At 44.3% G+C, this 15,726-nt stretch overlaps 1 pseudogene; it reads left to right on the top strand.

Annotated features, from left to right (window-relative positions):
- The first annotated feature begins 9,133 nt into the window (after positions 1–9,133).
- LOC119966817 lies at positions 9,134–9,787 on the top strand (annotated as a pseudogene).
- The last annotated feature ends 5,939 nt before the right edge of the window (positions 9,788–15,726 follow it).

The following is a 15,726-nucleotide window of genomic DNA, read 5'->3' as shown; positions in this document are numbered from 1 at the left end:
GCAAAACTTGTGGAAGAACTTGGATTTGGTTTTGGGTAATGAACCAGGCCAGGTGTTAGATCTGGAGGTAGGTGAGCACTTTGGAAACAGTGACCACAATTCGGTGACCTTTACGTTAGTGATGGAAAGGGATAAGTATACCCCGCAGGGCAAGAGTTATAGCTGGGGGAAGGGCAATTATGATGCTATTAGACATGACTTGGGATGTGTAGGTTGGAGAAGTAGGCTGCAAGGGTTGGGCACACTGGATATGTGGAGCTTGTTCAAGGAACAGCTATTGCATGTTCTTGATAAGTACGTACCAGTCAGGCAGGGAGGAAGGGGTCGAGCGAGGGAACCGTAGTTTACCAAAGAAGTGGAATCTCTTGTTAAGAGGAAGAAGGAGGCCTATGTGAAGATGAGGCGTGAAGTTTCAGTTGGGGCGCTTGATAGTTACAAGGAAGCGAGGAAGGATCTAAAGAGAGAGCTAAGACGAGCAAGGAGGGGACATGAGAAGTCTTTGGCAGGTAGGATCAAGGAAAACCCAAAAGCTTTCTATAGGTATGTCAGGAATAAAAGAATGACTAGGGTAAGAGTAGGGCCAGTCAAGGACAGTGGTGGGAAGTTGTGTGTGGAGGCTGAGGAGATAAGCGAGATACTAAATGAATACTTTTCGTCAGTATTCACTCAAGAAAAAGATAATATTGTGGAGGAGAATGCTGAGACCCAGGCTATTAGAATAGATGGCATTGAGGTGCGTAGGGAAGAAGTGTTGGCAATTCTGGACAAGGTGAAAATAGATAAGTCCCCGGGGCCGGATGGGATTTATCCTAGGATTCTCTGGGAAGCCAGGGAAGAGATTGCTGAGCCTTTGGCTTTGATTTTTAGGTCATCATTGGCTACAGGAATAGTGCCAGAGGACTGGAGGATAGCAAATGTGGTCCCTTTGTTCAAGAGGGGAGTAGAGATAACCCCGGTAACTATAGGCCGGTGAGCCTAACGTCTGTGGTGGGTAAAGTCTTGGAGAGGATTATAAAAGATACGATTTATAATCATCTAGATAGGAATAATATGATTAGGGACAGTCAGCATGGTTTTGTGAAGGGTAGGTCATGCCTCACAAACCTTATCGAGTTCTTTGAGAAGGTGACTGAACAGGTAGACGAGGGTAGAGCAGTTGATGTGGTGTATATGGATTTCAGTAAAGCGTTTGATAAGGTTCCCCACGGTCGGCTATTGCAGAAAATACGGAGGCTGGGGATTGAGGGTGATTTAGAGATGTGGATCAGAAATTGGCTAGTTGAAAGAAGACAGAGAGTGGTAGTTGATGGGAAATGTTCAGAATGGAGTTCAGTTACGAGTGGCGTACCACAAGGATCTGTTCTGGGGCCGTTGCTGTTTGTCATTTTTATAAATGACCTAGAGGAGGGCGCAGAAGGATGGGTGAGTAAATTTGCAGACGACACTAAAATCGGTGGAGTTGTAGACAGTGCGGAAGGATGTTGCAGGTTACAGAGGGACATAGATAAGCTGCAGAGCTGGGCTGAGAGGTGGCAAATGGAGTTTAATGTGGAGAAGTGTGAGGTGATTCACTTTGGAAAGAATAACAGGAATGCGGAATATTTGGCTAATGGTAAAATTCTTGGTAGTGTGGATGAGCAGAGGGATCTCGGTGTCCATATACATAGATCCCTGAAAGTTGCCACCCAGGTTGATAGGGTTGTGAAGAAAGCCTATGGTGTGTTGGCCTTTATTGGTAGAGGGATTGAGTTCCGGAGCCATGAGGTCATGTTGCAGTTGTACAAAACTCTAGTACGGCCGCATTTGGAGTATTGCGTACAGTTCTGGTCGCCTCATTATAGGAAGGACGTGGAAGCTTTGGAACGGGTGCAGAGGAGATTTACCAGGATGTTGCCTGGTAAGGAGGGAAAATCTTATGAGGAAAGGCTGATGGACTTGAGGTTGTTTTCGTTAGAGAGAAGAAGGCTAAGAGGTAACTTAATAGAGGCATACAAAATGATCAGAGGGTTAGATAGGGTGGACAGCGAGAGCCTTCTCCCGCGGATGGAGGTGGCTAGCACGAGGGGACATAGCCTTAAATTGAGGGGTAATAGATATAGGACAGAGGTCAGAGGTGGGTTTTTTACGCAAAGAGTGGTGAGGCCGTGGAATGCCCTACCTGCAACAGTAGTGAACACGCCAACATTGAGGGCATTTAAAATTTTATTGGATAAGCATATGGATGATAAAGGCATAGTGTAGGTTAGATGGCCTTTAGATTTTTTCCATGTCGGTGCAACATCGAGGGCCGAAGGGCCTGTACTGCGCTGTATCGTTCTATGTTCTATGTTCTATGTTCTATGTTCTATGTTCTAACCTGCTCTCGCAGGTTGGTCTCTTCAGCCATCAGCAGAATCCATTCCTAATGGATTTGATTTGTTGCAAGTCCATCCTCTTATGCAGGTGGGAATCTGCTGATGATGATACTTCACAGCTGACTGACCTGCTACATATTTCCTGCATTTTCCTCTTTATTTCTCTTCTTTTAGCAGTTTGCAGCTGTACAAAGGCAATGTGTGGAGGCATTTTTAGAATGGTTATAAGTGGCTGATGATCAGTTTTAATACTTACAGGATGACCATATATGAAGTCACGGAATTTCTGACAGGCAAAACTATGGCGAGGAGTTCCTTTTCGATGTGGCCTAACGAGTTTCAGTGTCGTTGAGGGCCCCTGATTCAAAGGTCTGCCATTCTGGATACAGACTGCACCATCACCGTGCTGGGAGGCATCTGCTGATAGGAGTATAGGTGCTCGAATGTCAAAGTAATGCAGCACCGGTGGGACTGAGAGTGTCTGTTTGAATCTGCTGAACACAGCAGTTCAGTGCTCCTGCCAATTCAACACCTTGGTGGAGGAGCTGACAAAAGTGTCTAGTGACCTCACTCTAGCAAGGAATTAATTTAGAAAGATAACTCATCATACGAAGGAAGTACTGCAAAATGTGCTTGTCCTCGGGAATGGACATCTGTCATATAGCCATTGTCTTGTTTGGATTTAACTTCACACCGTCAGCTTTGAGTAGGTGACCAATGTAGGGAACCTGGTTGGCCCTTAATCTGCATTTAGCAGGGTTGAGTTTTGACTGTATGATCTTGATTATGTTGAGGACTAAACAAAGACGTGCATCATGTTCTTGCCTTGAATAACCCCAGACCAAGATGTAATCAATGCTGATTTTGCAGGGATGGCCTGCAAAGAGATGCTCTATGCATTCTTGGAAGACCTCTGTTCCAGAGGAGATCCCATAGGGCAAAAAAAAATGGAATCTGCTTCTCAGAGACACAAATCTAGTCAGGTTTGAGGATTCTTCATCCAGCGGATTTGCCAAAATGGCATATCGCATCCAAGATACTGCAAACTTTGTCATTGGGCATGTCAGTTATGATCTGTTCAACTGTCTTCTTTGGGTGATGAAGCCTGAGCAGTACCTTGTTTAGGTGAACTGGCTCGGTGCAGATCCTGCTGTGCCGCCTTTCTTTACTGCAGCCACCTATTCTGTGGTCTCGTCTATGCGGGCTATGACACCCAGTGTTGTCAGCAGATCCAGTTTATCCATTACTATCGGCTTCCTCATGAAATACAGACTGTTGATGGTGCTGAGTCATTGTGCCTCATATGCTATCATACAAATAGCTTGCCAATGAAGTTGCAGTTGAATAGGTCTTTTTACTCTATCATTTCTGCGGGCCTAGTGTTGCAGAGTATGTCTGTACCAAGGCAGATTAGCCGCAGTGTGATATTGCCTGAAGACCTAACAGTGGCCTTATGGACTTGTCGTCAATATGAAACTTGAAGCTGCCCTGTGTGCAATGGCGAGTGTACCGCACCTTCAGTGTGGATTGTTTGCCTGTCATATGCCATGTGGTCCTCCTGGATCTCAAACTTCACTTGAGTGGCCTGAACTGGAGTTAATGTATTAGATACCCATTTACTTCAAAGAACCAATACTTTAATCAGCTACTGATTAAAGACTGCTGGGATTTTGTCCTCAGGAAGCTGTCTGCAGTCCCCTTGCTAAAAATGCAGCATCATTAGTAGTAATATGGTGAAGACAGTTTTTAGAAGTGTACGTTGCCTATAATTATGACATCAATGAATCTATCAAGCTAGTATCTAATTAGGATACTTTGTTTCTGCAATGTGAATATCAGCAATATTTCTACTTTGAATGTTCATTAATTTTCTTCTTTCTCTGTCTCACAGTGCCGAGGATCCGGGTTTGATCTTGACCCCAGGTCACTGTCTGTGTGGAGTTTGTACATTTTCCCCAAGTGTGCATGGGTCTCATCCTCACAATCCAAAGATGTGCATGGTAGATGGATTGGCCACAAAAATTTTAAATACATTTTGAGTGCCCAATTCGTTTTTTCCAATTAAGGGGCAATTTAGCATGGTCAACCTACCTACCTTGCACATCTTTGGGATGTGGGGATGAAACCCACGCAAACATGTGGAGAATATGCAAAGTCCACATGGGCAGTGACCCAGAGCCGGGATCGAACCTGGGACCTTGGCGCCATGAGACAGCAGTGCTACCTACTATGCCACCATTCTTGGGGGAAAAAATTAAATTACTTATTTCTCCTTAAGTCTATCTTTTTCCATTCTAATCGGTGAATGACAAAACTGAAAAAAAAAAATGACATTGTATGTTCAATGATGGGACAGGGCATATCCAGGAATGGTAGAGGAGGTGCCTGGGACATTAACTGGAAGGTGTGATTTGGTGAGTATGACTATGTCCAGCTGTGGCTTGTCTAGCCTTTGGGACAGCTTTCCCAATTTTGGCACAAGATCCCAGATGTTAGTAAGGTGGACTTTAAAAGGTTGACAGGACAGGATGTGCCATTGTCAGTTCCTGTGCCTAGATCGATACTAGGTAGCCAGTCTGGTTTTATTCCTTTTTGAGTTTTCCACAGCTGTTTAGTGCAACTGAGTAGCTTGCTGGGCTATTTCAGAAAGTAGTTAAGAATCAACTATATTGTGGTAGGTCTGGACTCACATGGTTTAAACTAATGTGGCAGGGGGGTGGGAACCGATGTAGGAAGTTGGAAGGTAGTAAAACAGGGACAGAAGCAAAAGGAAGTAAGAGGAAAAGTGCAAGGCAGAGAAGACATAGTCAAAAATCAAAAAGGGCGACAGTACAAGGTACAGTGACTGAGGGGAGCTCAGTGAATAGGCCCAGTAATACTAAAAGGAATAAAACTGGAGATGTTAAGATTCAAAACAGAGGTAAAAAAACCAACATAAGTGTACTTTACCTAAATGCTCATAATATTCAGAATAAAGTAAATGAGTTGATGGCACAAATCATCGTGAATGACTATGATTTAGTGGCCATTACTGAAACATGGTTAAAGGATGGTCACGACTGGGAGTTAAATATCCGAGGGTATCAAACTATTCGGAAGGACAGAGTGGATGGTAAGGGAGGTGGTGTTGCTCTGTTATTTAAGGATGACATCCGGGCAATAGTAAGGGATTACATCAGTGCTATGGAGGATAAGGTTGAATCCATTTGGGTGGAAATCAGGAATAGTAAGGCGAAAAAGTCACTGATAGGAGTAGTCTATCGGCCACCAAATAGTAACGTTATGGTGGGACAGGCAATAAACAAAGAAATAACTGATGCATGTAGAAATGGTACAGCAGTTATCATGGGGGAATTTAATCTACATGTCGATTGGTTTAACCAGGTCGGTCAAGGCAACGTTGAGGAGGAGTTTATAGAATGTATCCGCGATAGTTTCCTCAAACAGAATGTAATGGAACCTACGAGGGAACAAGCGGTCCTAGATCTTGTCCTGTGTAATGAGACAGGATTGATTCATGATCTCATAGTTAGCAATCCTCTCGGAAGGAGCGATCACAATATGGTGGAATTTAAAATACAGATGGAGGGTGAGAAAGTAAAATCAAATACTAGTGTTTTGTGTTTAAACAAAGGAGATTACAATGGGATGAGAGAAGAACTAGCTAAGGTAGACTGGGAGCAAAGACTTTATGGTGGAACAGTTGAGGAACAGTGGAGAACCTTCCAAGCGATTTTTCACAGTGCTCAGCAAAGGTTTATACCAACAAAAAGGAAGGACGGTAGAAAGAGGGGAAATCGACCATGGATATCTAAGGAAATAAGGGAGAGTATCAAATTGAAGGAAAAAACATATAAAGTGGCAAAGATTGGTGGGAGCCTAGAGGACTGGGAAATCTTTAGGGGGCAACAGAAAGCTACTAAAAAAGCTATAAAGAAGAGTAAGATAGAGTATGAGGGTAACCTTGCTCAGAATATAAAAACAGACAGTAAAAGTTCTTACAAATATACAAAACAAAAAAGAGTGGCTTAGGTAAATATTGGTCCTTTAGAGGATGAGAAGGGAGTTTTAATATTGGGAGATGAGGAAATGGCTGAGGAACTGAACAGGCTTTTTGGGTTGGTCTTCACAGTGGAAGACACAAATAAAATGCCAGCGACTGATGGAAATGAGGCTATGGCAGGTGAGGACCTTGAGAGGATTGTTATCACTAAGGAGGTAGTGATGGGCAAGCTAATGGGGCTAAAGATAGACAAGTTTCCTGGCCCTGATCGAATGCATCCCAGAGTGCTAAAAGAAATGGCTAGGGAAATTGCAGATGCACTAATGATGATTTACCAAAATTCACTAGACTCTGGGGTGGTCCCGGTGAATTGGAAATGAGCAAACGTGACACCACTGTTTAAAAAAGGAGGTAGGCAGAGAGCAGGAAATTATAGGCCAGTGAGCTTAACTTCGGTAGTAGGGAAGATGCTGGAATCTATCATCAAGGAAGAAATAGCAAGGCATCTGGATAGAAATTGTCCCATTGGGCAGACGCAGCATGGGTTCATAAAGGGCAGGTCATGCCTAACTAATTTAGTGGAATTTTTTGAGGACATTACCAGTGCAGTAGATAACGGGGAGCCAATGGATGTGGTATATCTGGATTTCCAGAAAGCCTTTGACAAGGTGCCACACAAAAGGTTGCTGCATAAGATAAAGATGCATGGCATTAAGGGTAAAGTAGTAGCATGGATAGAGGATTGGTTAATTAATAGAAAGCAAAGAGTGGGGATTAATGGGTTTTTTCTCTGGTTGGCAATCAGTAGCTAATGGTGTCCCTCAGGGATCCGTGTTGGGCCCACAATTGTTCACAATCTACATAGATGATTTGGAGTTGGGGACCAAGGGCAATGTGTCCACGTTTGCAGACGACACTAAGATGAGTGGGAAAGCGAAAAGTGCAGAGGATACTGGAAGTCTGCAGAGAGATTTGGATAGGTTAAGTGAATGGGCTAGGGTCTGGCAGATGGAATACAATGTTGACAAATGTGAGGTTATCCATTTTGGTAGGAATAACAGCAAACGGGATTATTATTTAAACGCTAAAATATTAAAGCATGCTGCTGTGCAGAGAGACCTGGGTGTGCTAGTGCATGAGTCACAGAAAGTTGGTTTGCAGGTGCAACAGGTGATTAAGAAGGCAAATGGAATTTTGTCCTTCATTGCTAGAGGGATGGAGTTTAAGACTAGGGAGGTTATGTTGCAATTGTATAAGGTGTTAGTGAGGCCACACCTGGAGTATTGTGTTCAGTTTTGGTCTCCTTACTTGAGAAAGGACATACTGGCACTGGAGGGTGTGCAGAGGAGATTCACTAGGTTAATCCCAGAGCTGAAGGAGTTGGATTATGAGGAGAGGTTGAGTAGACTGGGACTGTACTCGTTGGAATTTAGAAGGATGAGGGGGGATCTTATAGAAACATTTAAAATTATGAAGGGAATAGATAGGATAGATGCGGGCAGGCTGTTTCCACAGGCGGGTGAAAGCAGAACTAGGGGCATAGCATCAAAATAGGGGGAAGTAGCTTTAGGACTGAGTTTAGGAGGAACTTCTTCACCCAAAGGGTTGTGAATCTATGGAATTCCTTGCCCAGTGATGCAGTTGAGGCTCCTTCATTAAATGTTTTTAAGGTAAAGATAGATAGTTTTTTGAAGAATAAAGGGATTAAGGGTTATGGTGTTCGAGCCGGAAAATGGAGCTGAGTCCACAAAAGATCAGCCATGATCTCATTGAATGGCGGAGCAGTCTCGAGGGGCCAGATGGCCTACTCCTGCTCCGAGTTCTTATGTTCTTATGTAGACCAGACCAGGTCACGATGACAGATTTCCATCCCTAAAGGGCACTATCATCAAGGAAGAAATAGCGAGGCATCTGGATAGAAATTGTCCCAGATTGAACCAGATGGGTTGTTGTAAGAGTCCAGCAGTTTCATGGTCACCAATAAAGATTAGTTTTTAATTCCCGATTAATTAATTGATTGAACTCCAACAGTGAAATCCGAGTCACACTTGTGGACTAGTGGTATAGGTCACTGAACTGGTAAATCACAAAGCTAGAGCAATGCTTTGTGGTCCCTGATTCAAATCCCACCACAGTTGATGGCTTCAGTAAAAAACTGTCCTGCAGCAGGCATGGTTTAGCTGAAAATTTATTATCCCTCAATTTATTTGATTATTCGTTCCTGGTGGGGACCGAGGGGGCTGGGCTCATTATCGACCCTTTAAATCACGGTTTGGTTTCATGTTTTAAGTTTCATTTCAAGATGGCGCTGGGGCATGGCGACTCTCTGCGAGCTCCTTTTCTTTTATCTCTTATCACCGTTCTGACCTACTAAAACTCTTTTCCACTTCATATACCATTTGTCAATGTACTTTGTCGATTATTCTTTTGTCTACTCTGTACGTACTGTGTACGTTCCTTTGGCCGCACTGTGCTTTTCACTGTACTTGGGTATGTGACAATATAAATAACAATCAAACATCAATCAATCAATTCATTTGTGATTTGTTTTTGTTTAAGCCTCCTTTAAGGGGCTGCCCTGTTTCTTTCTCCCTCAGTTTATTTGATTTAGCACACTTGGTTATTCGATGTACCTCAAAATTGGTCACTGAACTGGTAATCCACAAACCTAGAGCTAAATCTCGAGTCCCACCATGGTAGATGGTTTTCTGGAAGACATGAGTGAGCTGAAATTTTTTTTACCATATCCTTTTCTCTGCAGCCATCATGGGTTCGCGTCATCGGCCCTGTCGCTCTTCCTTCAGGGGAGTTTAAACGCACTGTGCAAGATTCCTCACATGTTCTGGGCTCCTAATGCACAGTGCTCTACAGGAAGCAGGTGCAACGGCAGTCAAGATGGTTGCAGCGAAGAAGACAATAAAGTCATTGGAGTCCATCAACTCCAGTCTCCAGTCGGTTATGAAAAGTAGCAAATATGCGCTGAGCTACCAACAGACTTTGAAAATGACTTAACAAAGCCAAACTGGTTATTCTTGCCAACAACTGTCCAGCTTTGAGGAAATCAGTGATTAAGTACTATGCTACGTTAGCGAAAACTAGTGTGCATCATTATCGTGGCACCAACATTGAATTGGATACATCATGTGGTAAATGCTGCAGAGTGTGCACACTGGCTATCATTGATGCTGGTGATTCTGACATCATCAAGAGAGTGATTGCCCTTCACATCAAGGCAGCATTTGACTGTGTGGCATCAAGGAGCCCTAACAAAACTGGAGTTAATGGGAATCAGAGGGAAAACACACCATTGGTTGGAGTGTCGTACCTGGCACAGAAAAAGATGGAGGTCAATCCTCTCAGCTCCAGGATGTGGTGACCCACCAGGGCTTAGCTTTAAGACTGATAAAATTGGGTATACTAAATTAAAGAATTGGGCATTTTAAAATCATATTGCAGTCAAACCTCAGGCAGGCTGGTGGAATTCAGACTTGAATAAAGTCAAATACACAGCCAACAGACAAGTTGCCAGAACATGTCTGGACCTGCCCCGTCAATCACCCATCAGGCGATTATCACACCCTATTGATATGCACAAGTCTATTTTTAATAGCCCAGATCTAGCTAGACTTTCTGTCACCTAGAGTTTCTGCGATTACCTTATATGGGAACAGGTCCTCTGCAGTCCACACCACCAGAGATGGGACACCAGGGGCGGATTTATTCAAATGGTCATCAACCAGACCATTGGGTGCTGAGAACCCCCCCCTCTCGAGACATCATTGGCAGAAAGCCAGAGGAAATGGCAAAAGAGCATGAAGGAAGGAGGGTAAAAACAGAACCCCACGGAGCGGAGACTCTATGTAGAGGCAATCCAAACGACGGACCAGAGAAGGAAGGAAGGAGGAAACAGTGTGCGAGGTTCACCTTTGCGACGGCGGACAAGAGGGTCTCAAGAATCGGACCCACAGTTCAATCAAGCTATCTTTGTGGGTAGTATAAACTAATCTTGGGTTTTTCTAGTATTATATATTTTGGGTTAATTTTCTGTTTAATAAAGATTGTTGAACTTGTATTTGTGTGTGTCCTTTGTTCCCCTCACTATTAAAAGACACCTACATAAAATCTTTTAGTAAGTGAACAGGTCGACAGTATCTGAATTGGACAGATACAACAAGGATATCACTGTGGCAGTTCCTCTAAGTAGTGTCGGCAGCCCAAGCATCTTAGCTACATTCAGTTACTACCTTCCAGCATAAGGTCAGAAGTGGGAATTCACTGATGACTGCACAATGTTCAGCACCATTTACATCTCCTCAGATACTGAAGCAGTCCATGTTTAACTTCAGCAAAACCCGGACAATATCCAGGCCTGGGCTGCCAAGTGGCAAATTACATCCACGCCACACGCGTGACAGGCAATGACCATCTCCAACAAGGCCGGATGGGATCTATCCCAGGTTACTGAGGGACGGGAGGGACGAAATAGCTGGGGCCTTAACAGATATCGTTGCAGCATCCTTGAGCACGGGTCAGGTCACGGAGTACTGGAGAATTGCTAATGTTGTCCCTTTGTTTAAGAAGGGTAGCAGGAACAATCCAGGGAATTATAGACCTGTGAGCTTGACATCAATGGTAGGCAAACTATTGGAGAAGATACTGAGGGATAGGATCTATTCACATTTGGAAGAAAATAGACTTATCAGTGATAGGCAGCATGGTTTTGTACAGGGAAGATCATGTCTTACAAACCTGATAGAATTCTTTGAGGAAATGACAAAGTTAATTGATGAGGGAAGGGCTGTAGATGTCATATACATAGACATCAGTAAAGCATTTGATAAAGTTTCCCATGGCAGGTTGATGGAAAAAGTGAAGTTGTATGGGGTTCAGGGTGTACTAGCTAGATGGATAAAGAACTGGCTGGGCAACAGGAGACAGAGAGTAGTGGTGGAAGGGAGTGTCTCAAAATGGAGAAAGGTGACTACTGGTGTTCCACAGGGATCTGTGCTCGGACCACTGTTGTTTGTGATATACATAAATGATCTGGACGAAGGTATCAGTGGTCTGATGAGCAAGTTTGCAGATGATACTAAGTTTGGAGGAGTTGCAGATAGCAAGGCGGACTGTCAGAGAATACAACAAAATATAGATAGATTGGAGAGTTGGGCAGAGAAATGGCAGATGGAGTTCAATCCAGGCAAATGCGAGGTGATGCATTTTGGAAGATCTAACTCCAGAGCAGACTATATGGTCAATGGAAGAGTACTGGGGAAAATTGATGTACAGAGAGATCTGGGAGTTCTGGTCCATTGTACCCTGAAGGTGGCAATGCAGGTCGATAGAGCGGTCAAGAAGGCATACAGCATGCTTGCCTTCATCGGACGGGGTATTGAGTACAAGAGTCAGCAGGTCATGTTACAGTTGTATCGGACTTTGGTTAGGCCACATTTGGAATACTGCATGTAGTTCTGGTCTCCACATTGCCAGAAGGATGTGGATGCTTTAGAGAGGGTGCAGAGGAGGTTCACCAGGATGTTGCCTGGTATGGAGGGTGCTAGCTATGAAGAAAGGTTGAGTAGATTAGGATTGTTTTCATTGGAAAGACGGAGGTTGAGGGGAGACCTGATTGAGGTCGACAAAATTATGAGAGGTATGGACAGGGTGGATAGCAACAAGCTTTTTCCAAGAGTGGGGGTGTCAATTACAAGAGCTCACGATTTCAAGGTGAGAGGGGAAAAGTTTAAGGGAGATGTGCGTGGAAAGTTTTTTACGCAGAGGGTGGTGGGTGCCTGGAATGTTTCGCCAGCGGAGGTGGTAGAGGCGGGCACGATAGCATCATTTAAGAGTGGTTTGGGCTGAGGACAGAGTTCACCACCTGTGCGAAACCCCTATAAAGCGCTCCCACACTGAGTTTGTGGACTAACACCACCGGCTCTAAATACTTCCTGCTGCACAGGGGCAAAAGCAGGGATGCCCGCTGTCTCTGTTCCTATTCGCCCTGATCATAGAACCACTGGCGGTTGACCTCAGAGTAGTGAAGAATTGGAAGGCAATCCAGAGAGGTGGCAGAGAGCACAGAGTCTCTCTCTCTTTGCGGATGATTTGTTCCCCTACGTCTCGGACCCCCAAAACAGCATGAAGGAGATCATGACGCTCCTGAAAGAGTTTGGAGCCTTCTCGGACTACAAACTCAACTTGAGCAAAAGTGACGTCTTCCCTGTGAAGCCGCCAAGGGAGAGGGGCTGAGCTGGAGGGACGATCCTTTAAAAAATCCCAAAACAAATTCTGCTACCTGGGAATCCAAATTGCCCATGACGGGACACGGAGCCACAAATGAAACATGACAAGTCTTACTTGGAGCAAGTAAAGAAAGACCTGCAGACGGGGAGCGTGCAGATGATCAAAATGAACGTACTGTCTAGGTTACTCTGTTCAGATCCATACTGATCTACATCCCGAAGGCCTTTTTCACCACAAAATGATAATGACGTTTGTTTGTGTGTGGGAGGGGGGGAGAACCCAAGAATCCCCAAAAAGGTTCTGCAGAGAAATAGAAGCATGGGAGGCCTGGCCCTTCCAAACCTTCAATACTATCACAGGAAGGCCACAGAGGAAAAAGTCAGAGGAAGAGTAAGGGAGCCGGAAGCAGAATGGTTCAGGATGGAGGTGAGCTCCTGCAGAGGAACATCTGGGCTCTTTCTACAGCAACACTCCCATCCTCACCAGCCAATCACTCCACAAGCTCAGTGGTAATAGCCACGCTCTGGTCATGGAAGCAGCCAAGGCAGCACTTCGGACTGGCCAAAATGTCCATCATTGGTCTCCCCAACTGCAACAACCACAGGTTCATGCCAGCCACAATGGATGCCACCTTCAAAACGTGGAGACAGGACGGGGGAATACTGACAGCTAGGGACTTTTACACAGACAACAGACTAGTGGAGTTAGAGGAACTGATGGAAAGGTTGCAACTACTCAACGGGAACGAACTATGACATTTACAAATCAAAAACATCCTCCGCAAGGATTTGACCTCATACCCACAGATACTAAGACACTCAATGATAGAGGAACCACTGTACGCAGGTGACTTAGGGTGGGAACTGCAGGGACAAGTATGGACAACTATTAGAGGAGGCATGGTCCCTGCTGGACAGGACACAGGAAAATGGGTGGAAGAATTAGGGATAGAAATAGGGTAGGGATTCTGGAGTGAAGCCCTAATCAGGTCAAACTCCACCTCCACTTATGCAAGGTTAAGCCTAATGCAGCTGAATGTAGTGCACCGAGTAGACCATCTAGGACCAGAATGAGAAGGTTGTTCCCAGAGTTGGAGGACAAACGTGAACGGTGCCAGGGAGGCCCGGCCAACCACACACACATGCCCCAGATTTGTGGGGTTCTGGAGAGACTTCTTTGAAGCAATGTCCAAGGTTGTAGGGGTGAGGGTAAAGCCAAGCCCAAAACTGGCAGTCGTCGGGATATCAGACCAGCCAGAACTATTCATGGGGAGGGGGGCCGACGCCCTTACCTTTGCATCCGTAATTGACAGCCAAAGAATCCTGCTTGGCTGGCAATCAGCAGCATCACCCAAAACTGCCGACTGGCTGTCCGCTCTGTCGGAATTTCTTCAACTGGAGAAAATCATATGTGCCATTGGGGAGTCGGAGGAAGACTTACACAAGACGTGGAGGCCATTGATCAATTTGTTACGGGACCTGTTTGTAGACAACAACTAATAGAGTGGGGCAGGGGGATGGGGGGAGGTGGGGGTTAAGCAGATGAGCCATGGTTAGCAAAAGGAAGCGAAGGAGGCAGGGGGAGCAGAGCAGGTGGATGGGGTTGTAAAAACCCACAAGAAGACCATGAGATGCAAGGGGCGCAGAGGCAAGGAGATAAACCCAAGGGCAAAAAGAAGTTCCAGAGGGCATAGTGACAATCAACCAGACATGAGCCAGGGCCAACAGCAGGCGAAGTGGCACAGGCTGACTGGCCAAATAAAATACACAGCCAAAGAGCGAGGAAGCAGGCAACTGGAAATAGGTACAGTGGATCTAGTCTGTTCGCACTTGGGTGAACTTGTTTGACTTCCTTTCTCTTTCTCAGTAATATTATTATTAAATGTCCTTTTTTTCCTGGAGCATGCATCCCTTTTGGTTCTTTTTCTGTATTTTTCTGTACCCTGATTGCTTTCTGTAAAATACTATGACATCCAGAAATGTGTAAATAGAAAACAAATTGTCAAGTGTAAAATTGTTGGAAAATCCAACAAAAACATTTAAAAAAAGAACTAATGTTCATAAAATCAAACTTTTTCAAGCTAAATGGTCTTTGCGCTGATTAGCAGTGTAAGTGCTTTTAGTAGAATAAAGAAAGAAATTCTCCAAGGAGGAATAGCTAAAACATTCATGAGTTTACTGAGAATAGACTTACTATTGAGCACTGCAGAACTCCTCTGAAAACCGTCCTCCAGGAACAGAAGCACCATCAATCATTACTATTTGCTCCTTGCATTGTTTGGATCCAACCTTGGATCCCAAGAGCTTTTACTTTTCTGACCAGTCTTCCATCTGGGACCTTGCCAAAAGCCTTGTGAAAATCCACGTAGATTGCTTCAATAGCACCACAATCATCGATCCACTTTGTTATTTCCTTAGAATATTCAATCAAGTTGGTCAGGAAAGCATTTCCTTAACATATCCATGCTGACTGTCCTTAATTAATCTAAATGCCAAATAATAGTTTTTCAGTACCTTCCCAATTATTAGCGCATCACCGAGGTTAGGCTGACTGGCCTGTGATTATTCGCAATATCGTGTTCTCACTTTTTAAATAAAAGTTCAATATTAGCAGTCTTCCAGCGCACCGTGCCTGTAGACAGAGATAATTGGAAATGATGGTCAGAGACTCCATAATTCTTTTCTTCACTTCTCTTTAGTTAACAGCCTGAAATATATTTAATCTGCTTCTTGTTATTTTTTCACCTTCAAGGATGTTGAATATCTTAATGAAATTAACATGTCAAATGAAGAAATGGCAACAGCACTGAACAAGTATGTGGCATCTTTATTCAGAATAGAAGACACAAGTTTCATACCAGAAATAGATGGCATCCCAGGGGCCAAAACAAGTGAGGGAATCAAAGAAATTAATCTCAGCAGGAAAAACGTACAGGAGAGGCTTAAGGGACTAAAATCGGACATATCCCAGAAGCTGATGTTCTAAACCCTGGGGTTTTAAAAGAGATAGCTGCAGAGATAATGGATGTGTCGGCTTGGATTTTCTTTTACTCCTTGCATTATGTCCAATGTGCATTTGCCTTCGTAATTGCTTGCTGCACCTGTTAGCTAATGTTCTGCATTTCTTGTA

This window comes from Scyliorhinus canicula, chromosome 6 (assembly GCF_902713615.1).
Source record: "Scyliorhinus canicula chromosome 6, sScyCan1.1, whole genome shotgun sequence".
NCBI lineage: Eukaryota > Metazoa > Chordata > Chondrichthyes > Carcharhiniformes > Scyliorhinidae > Scyliorhinus > Scyliorhinus canicula.
The sequence above is the reverse complement of the archived record's forward strand: the minus strand, read 5'-3'. Positions and strand labels throughout refer to the sequence as shown.